Source organism: Lepeophtheirus salmonis, chromosome 9 (genome assembly GCF_016086655.4).
Source record: "Lepeophtheirus salmonis chromosome 9, UVic_Lsal_1.4, whole genome shotgun sequence".
Taxonomy (NCBI): domain Eukaryota; kingdom Metazoa; phylum Arthropoda; class Copepoda; order Siphonostomatoida; family Caligidae; genus Lepeophtheirus; species Lepeophtheirus salmonis.
The window spans coordinates 5397993-5408562 of record NC_052139.2 but is presented as its reverse complement, the minus strand read 5'-3'; the positions used below and the strand labels follow the sequence as shown (position 1 = coordinate 5408562).

The 10570-nt window shown below is 26.4% G+C and overlaps 1 protein-coding gene across 2 annotated transcripts in view; it reads left to right on the top strand.

The window, feature by feature from the left end:
- Positions 1-1894: 1894 nt before the first annotated feature.
- LOC121124648 (uncharacterized) overlaps positions 1895-10570 on the top strand; it is a 194339-nt gene continuing 185663 nt past the window's right edge. The window contains exon 1 of one of the 2 annotated variants that reach the window (XM_071891120.1): positions 1895-2076. The gene's annotated coding sequence lies outside the window, so the exon portion shown is untranslated. The remainder of the gene's footprint in view (positions 2077-10570) is intronic. The other variant, XM_040719828.2, reaches the window with a different exon arrangement.

Here is a 10570-nt window from a genome sequence, read left to right as displayed (position 1 = left end):
GTTATCTTTATTTTACAACGGGGCTTTCCCTCATAAGAAACAGAAGAAATACCTTAAATCATCTGGTAGTAAGCTAAGAAACTCAATCATACCAACTCGTATTTATCTTTTAGGTACTCAATGGCTCTCACTGTTGTATTACTTATTCTCAATTGTTATTATGAATTAGATATTTGTATAGGTATATATTTCATAATATTAAAACCCTGTATAATATTTTATTCGATAATGTATTATTTATAATGTTGCCCAATAATATTTTATTAAAGACATAGCTTTTTATGTGTAAAGGGTTTTTCATTTGGATAGTATAATTTTTTTTTTCATTAGGGAAAAAACGACAGCATATTTATTTTCTTCCTTTGACATTTAAAAACTTTATTCTTGTAACTTATATGACGCAGCGATATACATACTCTTGATCAAGAATGATAAATTATCCAAATTTATTAACAAAATAATCTTTTAATGCTTTTAATGGTGGTTTTCATTGCAAAATCATCTTTAGTGATGAAGCTCATTTTTGGCTCAATGGCATTGTTTATAAGCCAAATATACGTTGTTGGTCAGCCAGCAATCCACAAGTGCTTCACTGGACATAATTACATCCCAAAACGATACTGTTTGTTGTGGACTTCATGCTGGAGAGATCATTGGATCATATTTTTTCATTGATGAAGATAATCGCCACTTTACTGAAAATGGAAATTTCTATCTCACCATGATAACTGTCTTCTTTTTTTTTTGTGCCCATTGCACAGTATGGCTTGGCAAACATGCGATTTCAACTAAGCAAAGCTACTTGTGACAAACGTTCCAATCGATTTTTTGCTAAGCAACTTTGGTAAACGCTTTATTTCGATAAATGGACCAGTTTATTGGCCGCTTCGATTATGCAATTTGTTATAGGTTACGTGAAGTCATTGGTCTACACTAATAATTTGGTGACGTTAGATGACCTCATAGAAATAATCGAACACAAAATTGCTGCTATAGCAGTCAATTTATTGGAAAAAGTAGTGAAAAATTGGGTTCAGCGATTGGATTTCTGTAAACATGCTTGTTGGGGTCACGCTAGAGAAATCGATATCACACATAATTGTATATACTTGAATTTAATATGAAAAATAAATTTGAGAAAATCTTTAACCGTTTTTGTTTTATTTATAAGATGAATGAATGGATTGAAGCGCTTTTAATGATTAACCCTTTATGTCTGATTTTTATATCCTAGCCAAAATTTCTACATATAAGTATTAAATAGTCAAAAAATGTATACATACAACCAGAGATCAACAAGATATTGAATTTTTGTCTACATGGAAACGGAGCATAAGTAAAGTACAACTAATTGCTTCGTTTATTTAGCAAGTAGAATAAATTATTAAATTGCCATGACGTATCAAGTCAAACGAGGGAATGGACGATTGACAACTAAATATATGTAGTTGGTAATGTAATGCCTTGTTATATGATAAATTAAGAGTAAACATAAAAGTTGGAGTAATAATTATTTTACAAAATATATTTCAAACATATTTTAGTGATTGGGTGGATAAACAACCCCGAGAAGTTAAAGAAGTTTAATTAATTCATGAAGTACATTTAAAAAAATACTTTATATCACTATCAAACTATATTTTATGTTGAATGGTAAATTGCATTAACTTTGAAAGGATGTCAAAAGTTCATAAAACTATAGATATATAAGTGTATATTAACATTAAAAATTATCTTGGTTCCTTATACATAATGTATATATATAATCTACATAAGGTGCGCTTTGGTTGGAGCAAAATAGGGTGGTAGAAAAATCAAAAAAGCGCGCCCGAGTTAGTTATTTCTTCTAATATGAAAAACGGAGAAAAAAAGAAAAAGGAAAACAAAAAACTTTTAGTAGGTTCTATACCACGACTAAGTAGACTATTATCTATTTATATTATTTTTGAGTGTGTTTTTATTATTAATCAGTTCAAATTTGGTGTATATCTTTTAAAAATCAATATCATTATCTTATTTGGAAAAAAAAAAAACGCTAGTCAAAATTTGGTAAAAATTCGACAGGGCTATAAGTTAGTAAGAAAATTTAAACTACATTAATAGTTAATTTAACATGTCCTCTTTCTGTCAAATATTAAAGTGTAACGATTTATAGTTGAGTGAAAAATATTATTGGATAAATAATGCAAGTTTTTAAATAGCGCATTGAAAGGTGTTTGTGTGTATATAAATTACTCAAAGTGCAATGGAGGTACAAAGTATTAAAAATATATCTCTTTTTTTTTTGAATTATATTAATAATATTGCATAAATTATCTTATGTATTATTTTTAAATTATTTAAAAATATATTTTTATCAATTTTCTTTTTATAAAAATATATATATATTATTAATTAATCAAATTAAATTATTTTGATTAAATTTGTTGGCTGTTAGACCAACTTGTACATAGAATAGGAAATTTTTAAGCTAATTCATTAGACATGCCTAATTCATATAATACAATGAAGAATGAAATACATAATTTGTTTGTAACTTTTAGAATGATACTTTTAATGTTGATGAAGGGTACTTCCTTTGGTTTAATTAGCTATTTTTTTTATTTCCTTATCAAATAAATTTCATTTTTGACACTAGAATCTATGTACACGCCAGTTATATGTCCTAATTCTTTATGTACAGTGGTCAAAATAGTTTTGTAGTGTACCTACGTTTGTCTATTAATCTACATTTTGTATGATCTTAACAAGGGATTTATTTTTGATGTCGTTTTTATTTATTTACATATTACCTTTTTTTAATTATCTGTAAATAGTACAACCCAGGATGTTGTATTTACGCAAAGTAATTTCCTTTGAGATTTGTAATAGTGTATAACTAACCCTAGAGCCTTCTTTTCATTATATAAACTAAATTTATTTTAATTATATATGTATTATTGCCTTTCCTAAAAAGAATACATTATAATTAATAAAATAAAAATACGGAATACATTAAAATTTAAAATAAAGGCTTAAAGGGACGTGGGAATCTGTTAATTTAGTTAAGGGAGGGGGGTATTCTTTAAATACATGGGGTTCCAAAATTAGAAATTTTATACTCTGTAAGTTAAGATTAGTTTGTGTAAGAATTTTGTTATCCAAGTCCAATGACCTGATATCTATAGTCAGCGGTTTGGCACCCTTTTTTTATAATGTATTATATTAGGAAAACATAAGAGGTCAGTCAGAATAGTTGAATGGTCTATGCAGTGACTAAACAGCTTAAAAGAGATCCTCAAAAAAAAAAGGTTAAGAAGTACCCGTATAACGTGGCTTCAACTACTGCAAACTTATGCTTAACCCAAAGCTTGAAAATATTTTGACTCCTCGTATTGTCCAGTATATTCCTGTCATTTCGCATTTTTTATATTATGATAATATGTTATAAAAAACAATTAATTAAATCAAAAATAATATTCTGTAGCTATTGACATGTTAGTTCATAATGTACCTATATATCCAGATAATGGAAAGGTATTATTTTGGGTAGGGTCTTCTATAAGTATTTGAATTAATATTTAGACTTAGAACTTTTAGTTATTACTTATTCAACAACCTTGTAAATAAAATGGTTGCTGAATAAATATTGATTAAGTTCTGAATATTTTAATGAATGGATCAAAAACAAGAAAACACACAATTAAAAATAAATGTTGGAATTATTTTGCAAGTATCTTGTCTGGTATTAATTATTTCAAATAAAATATGGGGAATTTTTTTTTTATTGTCTTAACTATACAAAAAAAAACAAAGGAAAATAGTAAAATGTGGAATATACCCAATTTTACGGATTTTAGAATTAAAAAAGTCACAGTACAACGAGGATTTTGTATGGCCCCAATAGCTGTCTTCATCTTTTATTGGCATAGTTTAGGAAAAGGGACCAAAATAGGTAACTAAAACTAAAGTTTAGGTTTATATACATTACTATTTAAACCAGTTTAAATATTAAATATCTTCATGAATATTTGAACTTTTTTTTTGCTGACAATGCTCATGATGATATGAATATTACCTTTTTTGAATATTAGGTAATTAGAAAACAAATATTTGTCGCTATGTTCTTAAGAGCATGTTCAGCAATTGTCAATTTAAAAGAAGGAGTTGTTTAAATTTGGAGAAAATAAAAAACTTTTGGTCTTAATGGAATAATGGTCAATATCATTTTTTTAAATGTAACTTCATACTAATACTAGAGTCGGTAATAATGAGATATCTGTAAAAAAATTGAAAATTGAGACTTTTCCTGCCCACATTGCAAATGAAATGTAATAGTATTGCAAAGACAATTTTAGAACTTTTGGCATTCATGGTAAATAATTAGTTTTCATAAATTTTTTTTTGTTAATATTTAATTATTAAGATTAATAAAGACTGTTAATTTTGACTGACATTTTTATTTTTGAAAATTTTAAAAAGAAGAATTTAGTCAAGCCTTATTTTACTCTGGTATATTATTTGTAAATCCAAAAAAAGTTACTCATTTGGGAAAAGGAAAAATGCAGCCTTTTTTCCAAGTATGATAACTTTTTATTCTAAGGTATCGTCAAGAATAGTAATTTTTGACTTGTCTTTTGACTTTTTGAATGAACACTGTAGTCCCTTCCAGTAAAGTCTCAGTCCGGCCCAGTTTAGTTCTGGAAACTTATAAAGTTCATTCCTTTTTTGATGTCACTAAACTTTACTTCTTCTTTCTTTAATCAGCTGAAGTACTAAGAAAGCATAGTCTTAAAGAACGGTCCTAAGACTTGATCGAACTCGACTGAATAAATAAGGACCCATACAACAGTAGTTAAAAAGGAAAACAATCAATTTTCTAGACTCAATATGTACAGATAGTAGACAGTGTATTTAGAAAAACGTTGTGGTAAACAGCGGAAAGTCAATGAGTAGGCCCAGATGTTTGAATCAAGGGCCAGTACATTGAATTTGTCCATTGAAACTAGTACAATATTAAACCTGTAAAACAGTGTTTATCAATATTTCAATTCAAAGCATTTCTGTGGGAAGTGGTATCATAGACAACCATATAAGAGTTTTAAAAAAGGCATTTGTATATTTATAAGAATATTTTCAAAATATAAGAGTCAAGGTGTTGTATAGGGTACATATAATATAAATGCATAAACTGTATTGAATTAAGTAGCATAACTATTTTAGGTTATGAATAAAGTCTAAAAGGTTCCTATAAAATAGCACTGATGATATAATTAAGATAAGCCCTTCTATAGAACAACTTATGGCTCTGCAAATACCTAGTACATATGCAAGAATGTATTTCTATATTTATTTTTGTAATCGTTTGCAAATAATAATAAGGAAAAAATGTATTTTCTCACTTTATAAACATTTGTTTGACCCATTTAAGATCATTTACTTTTTTATAAATTGAATATATTCTATTAAACGAATATTAAATTAAATATATTTAATATTTCGTTTATTATGCTTTGGAACTTTTAGAAATATTTATTAAGGTGTATATAAAGGGGCTGAAAAGTTAATTAAAACATGAATTATGAATACTCTCTTATGCAATTTAAACGCATATCAAGGAATATTAAATGAATGATAAAATACTACATAGTTTGGTTTCGAAAAAATAAATCGGCAATAGAAAAAGCAATGAATTTAATGGGTGTGGATTGCAAATTAAGTAAACAAGATGTTTTTTTGTGTAATTAAGGATTAAAAGATTTATTTCTTAATAAATGTCTTTATAAATGATATATTTCTTTAACATTGAATCTGTATTTCATTTTCCGATTCATTTTCCCATAACTAATTTATACAATTTTACTTTTCTATTTATTTTTAAAACTTTCTTAAGTTTTGCTGTTATTTTTGAGAATGAAGAAATTTGGAAAGTCAATTAAAAATTGGCTCCTTATATAAAATGGCACACATTTATAAATATAATTTTGAAAATATGTTTGAATATTTATATAAGATACGTGGCTCTTCAACAAAAAAGAAAGCTAAATTGTTATCCTCAAAATTTGAGTTAGGCCTACATTTGTATTCTTCGAGAGATAATATTTGTCAAATTTTATCTACAAATATTCTTATCGTTCCTTTCAATTATAATTAGAATTACATAAGTTTATCATAACTAAAAAAAAATTAGAAATTGACAAATAGCACAAGATTTTGATCAAAATACAGGTAAATAATACAGTGGTATCGTCAACATAAAAAAACCTTGAAAAAAAGGAAACAAATCACAATTGTTTTTGTTTTTTTTTGCATCTATTTGCATAAAGAACAAGAACTCCCCGACATATTGGAGTCTATTCTAGTATTATTATTCAAATTTGTTGCATGAGTTCAAATACCTAAAAAATTATAGCTATAAATAGATTAAAATTTGATTTAAAATATATATATTGACCCATATCCCTTTCCAAATACTTTTTTTTATTTATAAATCTTTTATTGTGACGAGAAATTTTGGCTTCTGTCAGTGCTATTTTCAATGCCTTTGAAAGGTTAATAACAATAATTTACTGATACAAATGGTGCATATGGTTGGTTAACTATTTTTTTCTTAAGCTATTATCATTACTCTTGAGGAGACAACGTCTAAGTAATATGTAACCACGTTTAAGTGTGCACATGAAAAAAGTAACTCTGTGGATTTTTGAGGAGTTATTTTTTATATTAATAAACAAATCTATATAATTAAAGCAAAGTTTGTCCGCCTGTTTATAGGTACTTAATAACTTTGATTAATGAGGCTTACTGCTGTTACTTATGTTTTCAAAAAAATCAACTTATTAATAACTTGTTGAAATAGTTGTTTACATAGAGTTTGTCTCTCCCTCTCTGCCTTTTAAACGTCTAACTGTATAAAGAATATTCATTTAATATATAGGTGTAGTAATGAATTCTTAATTTATAATAAGAAAAAATTTAAAGTCCTTAATATCATTTATTTAGTGAAGGATTTTAAAAGTATGTAACGATATATTATAATGTAAATTTCATATTCAAAAATCGTTTAAGAAAATAAAATAAAATATTACTTTTGAATACAAATTAGAATCCTTTACGAGGTGAAAATTTTGCTGAAAAATTTAAATCGTTTATTCTATGTATTGTTTATATTTTCTTTTGTAAAAAAGTGACATGCGAAAAAGTTATTGGGAAAGAAACGCTATATTATTTTTTGATAAACTTAATCATAACTAGTAATGTTGCGTCGACGGCAATATAGATATATGGAAGTAGTATTCTTTTTTATCTACGACCATTTTCTGCCTCATAAATCTTTATTTGTTTCCTTTAGGCAGTTGTATATGTACACACGTAAGACGTGTTAGTGGCTAGTAGTCAATAACTTGTTGGTAGTTACTGGCTACCAACATATTAATGACTATTTTTGATTTCAGTCCACAGATACTTTATAAATTGTTGTTTACAGATATCATACAATATTATCTTTTTTGTATCCATTGAGTTCTTCTTCTACCCATTACTTCCTGAGTGTAGATATCGCTTGAATTTTTTGATGAAATTGTGTAAATTAGCTTTTATTAGTATGTATATTAATATTCAAAAGTATTTTTTAATTAAAAGTGTTACTTGTGCTGTTGGCGGGCACGTACATATATGGACGCTTGGGAAGATCACCTACAAAAATATTTATACATATAAATTAAAATGATGGTATGATAATAAATAAGGTTATGTCTAATTTTTGTACTATTTTTTTACAAGTTAACTTTATGGCGATATATATAATTAAAATACTTTCTATTATACATCCATAAAAATTATTTACAAGTGTTGAATACAGTATTTTTCAAAAAAGTTAGAATACGAACCTACGTCATACTTTTTGCATCTATTCTTGACGAACAAGATGCACAAACATTTCTTTTATTTGTTTTGACAATGTCGTAATGTACAAAAAAAAAAATGTTTTAACTTTGCCAAAATAATTGTGTGGATATTTTCACAATGATTGTTCACCCATCCTTTTGTTCATACTTGTGTAAATCAATTTCTAAAATATTTTGTTTCTCCTTTGAATTTAAAATTACACTAATATTTTTATGAAAACACCATACTTGAACATTTTTAACATTTCAAAACCAATTATAAAATAACCAATACCATTTTTTTCTTCGTAAACTTAATGCATAGTGTTATTGTAAATTTTGCAGAAATGAATCTAATTTACTTCCAGATTTTTTTTCGTATCTTTGGAATATTGATTGCACTTTCCAAGTGGATATTTTTCAATAAAATTATTTGCAATATAAACGGGTCTGTTCGTCCTTTGAAACAATGATAACTTTATCATTATCGTTAGAAGTGCACTTCCGTTCCTTTCTTTTCATTTTCAGTGATTCCTTTTTTGATGGGATTGAAATTGAATTGAGTCTATTGGATCTAAGAGTACCTGTGTGGTCACCATCAAGGAGCACTTCACATACTTTTATTTCAAATGAAAACATATTAATAATTAATGATTTATGATGTTTTTCTGTAAATACAAGTTAGGGCACGAATATCCTTCGAGTCCTGTATATAAGCAAAATCAAAGGATAATTAATTATTCTTTTTTTTTCTCAATAATTTAGTTCGTAATTTTTTTTTACGAAAAAACTTTACGTAAAGATAATTGAAAACTGTCAAAAGATTTCATCTTCTTGTTATATTTTTGTACTTATGCAGAAAATATTACAAGTATTTTGACAAAAACTTTGACATGCTTCTGGTGTAACAATTAAACTTTGAAATTAAAATCAAATTAATTATATTTAAGGTTACTTTTAATTAAAATTTCTAGTAGTTTATCTTGTTGTACTTTTTAAACATAAAAGTTGTAATAAAAACATTAATAGTTTGATTTGTCATAAAATAGGAAAAACTATTTTATAAAAATAATTAATATTATAATTGGGTATTCATATTTGTAATTGGATATACTTGTTTTGAATATATTATATTATTTCTAATGTTAAATGTGCATATAAGTACATTAAATGAGGATTATATTTGTATTAGTTGACAAATGATCAGTAAATTATGGTTGTTAAACCATTTGGTGGGTCGCAAATTTGACTAAAAGTAGCCCAAATTTACCGTCCAACAACGTACACATGTGGCCCGTCAACACTAAAGCAATTAATTTTTTTTTTTCACTAAAAATTAAAAGTGGATTACATTTGTATTTTTAAACAAATGATCGTTAATTTATATCGACAAATTATTCTTATTAATCATTTGGAGGTACTACAAATTATATTTAACTGAGATAAAATAATGATACATTGATCAATTTTATATCAAATTACTAAATGGGTGGCAATGTGTCTTTCTTATATAAAGTAAAATGTTTAAACTATAGCTAAAATTCTGGGGTATCTTAAATCACCCCAGAAATTTAAAGACAAAGCCCATAATTGATAATATTTTCCAGTATGTATATTTATAATAAATAAAAAAATTATTGGTATTTCCTCATTTTCTTAATGGGGCACATTGCCACTTGATATGTTTTGATGGGTCACAGAACCTATTAAATTAAATGGTTTCATAAACAATACTATTAAATACATATTTATTTCAAATTTAGGCAAAATATTAAAAACAAAGAAAATCCATTTTTTTAAAGGCCAATTTGATTTAAAAAAGGGTAATATGGCAACTCTGTTCAGCGGCATAAGAAGGATTATATAAATTTTGAAATTTTTAGAAAAAATTAATATTTTTGGTTTACTTTATGTTATGAAAAAAATTGCAATTTTTGTTTCTTTCTACTTTCTAGTTAATTTTTTTCTCCCAGGACGATAATTTCTCAATAGTTATTTCATTTGAGAAGTATTATGTATCATTTATTTGTGCGTTCAACGCGTTTCGATGATATTGTTACAGTTTTGATAAAAAATACTACTTGAAGTGAGAATGGATAGTGGGCCTCACTTTAACATTAATTAAAGGACACAGGTTGGAAATCTCTGGTCTAAAGCATCTCCTCACTGATTCAATGAAGGCCAAAAGACTTATTCATGGGGATAGATTTATTTCCTATTTAAAATACATTAGTGATTACCATCGTTTCTTTTCTGATAAAAAAAATATCACTGTAGAATGACCATTCAATAGCCAAAATAATGTGTACTTGAACAAAGAGCACTTAACAAGGTTTACTCTGTGTTCAGAAGCCAAAATCCAGCTGCTATTACGGCATTAGGCGTCGACAGAAGTAAATTCATTTGTTATGGAGGTTTATTTTGGCCTCAAAATTAACCAAGATGTTCATTATCTACGTTATTTTTTTAAAATATAAATAACGTGTTTTTGTTAATTTAGTCATGCCACTGCAATTAAGGAGTCATTATTTTGTATATGTATATGAAATTTAAAAAAATATATTTTCTCCTTTTCTCGAGTTATGTTCAAAATTGTATTTATGTTGAAGTACCATATATGTACTCACATATAAATGAAAATAATACGTTTAATATTCATAAATAAATATAGACCATGCAGATTTTTTTTTCCTAAGAAAAAGTCG